This window comes from Cervus elaphus, chromosome 12, assembly GCF_910594005.1.
Source record: "Cervus elaphus chromosome 12, mCerEla1.1, whole genome shotgun sequence".
Lineage (NCBI taxonomy): Eukaryota > Metazoa > Chordata > Mammalia > Artiodactyla > Cervidae > Cervus > Cervus elaphus.
The window spans coordinates 78411007-78412966 of record NC_057826.1 but is presented as its reverse complement, the minus strand read 5'-3'; the positions used below and the strand labels follow the sequence as shown (position 1 = coordinate 78412966).

Below are 1960 nucleotides of genomic sequence, written 5' to 3'. Positions count from 1 at the left end.
TTGGCTTATCAGTTACCAGGGAAACCAGCAAATGGGGCACATCCCTCATAGTCCCTCAGGTTAACAACCATTAGGAAGGCAGATGTTTTCCTTCCTAGCAGGTGGAGCCTTTCTGGTCTAAGGGGTAAGGAGGTTCGTGTGAGTAGGGTACAGGTAAAGCAGACTGGTCAATCAAGGGAGGCACAGAGAGAAAAATCAGGGGAGGCACAAAATCAGGGGAGGTCAATCAGGGGAGGCACAGCCATCTTGAATGGACTGACCACACAGTGAAGGACCAATAGAGGATCCCTTTGACCCATTCGAACTTAGGTAGCATTATATCAAAACTTTTTGTTTTTAATCCTATTAACATCTATTTTACTTATTCCATCTTTTTTTTTTTCCACTAATGATAATTTATTATAATTTGTTGGAAGCACACAGGTTGATTTTGGTTAAACCAGAACTATGTCTACATAGAAGTGGGCAATAATAGGTAGCCATTCTATGGAGAACTTGTGCACTTAGTCATCATCCTCACTCTGTTTTAGTTTCTTGACCGACTGCTTGTGCCGCTCACTTTCTTTCTGCAGACGCTCAATCTCCTTTGCATGATGAGAGATCTCATTTTCATGGTGTTTCTTCAAGGCAGCCAGCTGTTCTTTAGCACGAGCTCTGAAGTATCATTCCTCTTCGGCCTGCTCTCTTTTTCCGAAGGCCCCACTGGTGTCCCGGACCGCGCCTGCACTGGACCTAACGTTATCTGCTGGTTCCGAGGCTTCGGCCTTGCATTGTCCAGATGCTCCAGACGGCTTGCCGGGTACGTGCCGCCAATGCCGTGGCTGCCATTGCTGTCAGTGAAGCACCCCTTATTCCATTTCTTAATTATCATCTAAAAATTTTTATACTTTTGTGATGAGTTCTTTTAAAATTTCCACCTTGTTGGGGAAAAGTCTCTAGACTTAAGTTTTTTCTTACTTCCCTGCTAATAAACCTAGTTAATATTAATTATCCTAATTTTTTTATTAGCATTGATAAGACTCCTTGAGCAGAAGAACAGACCACAAATAAAGATTCTTAAACCATTTTTTCCAAATTAAAGGAGTTCTTAGGTTAACCACTATATATATATTTTCCCACTATCTAACTTGTTTTTTTCCCACCAATAAAACAGCTGTTTATGATGAGAGCTCTTTAAAAATTTACCAGTTTAGAAGTTTCTCCAGTTTAAATGATCCATCCTCTTGCCATTGATGAAATATATCTTAACAGTGAATCAAACCAATAAGATAAAAGAGGTGTCCCCGCAAGAGATCACAAAGGATGCCACTGATACAAGATCCAGAAAATTTATTCCCCAGGATAGTCTAAGAAAGGGAAGGATTTCACTGTATAGCTGATGCAATGATAAAAAGTCCCTGAGAGCTGGCACAGTCAGAAAAAAGACTGCTCAGAGTCCCGGTCTATTCAGTTGGCTGTCAAATGTACAAAATATGTGTACCTTCCACATGGCAGAGGAAGGTTCTCAAAATATAACACACACACAAAATTAAGATATAGAAGAGTTCCATAACTCCCCCCAATTTTCCCTCCTCTTTGGAACCCATTCCCTTTTCCTATCCTCAGCCCCTGGTAACCATCAATCTGATCTCTGTACTGTTTGCCTCCTCCAGACTGTCTCATCAATGGAATCATGCAGTATATAGTGTTTAGTGTCTGGCTTATTCCACTTAGCAATTGCTTTTGAGATGAGTCTCTATTTCTTCCTGTATCATTAGTTATAACTTTTTATTGCTGAGTAGCATTCCATGGGGCTTCCCAGGTGGTTAAGTGGGTAAAGAATCCGCCTGCGCTGCGGCAGACGCAGGCAGACATGGGTTTGATCCCTAGGTCCGGATGACGCCCTGGAGGAGGGCATGGCAACCCACTCCAGTATTCTTGCATGGAGAACCCCATGGACAGAAGAGCCTGGTGGCTACAG

At 42.3% G+C, this 1960-nt stretch overlaps 1 pseudogene; it reads right to left on the bottom strand.

Moving 5' to 3' along the window:
• Positions 1–424: 424 nt before the first annotated feature.
• Positions 425–828, bottom strand: LOC122704676 (annotated as a pseudogene).
• Between the last annotated feature and the right edge of the window lie 1132 nt (positions 829–1960).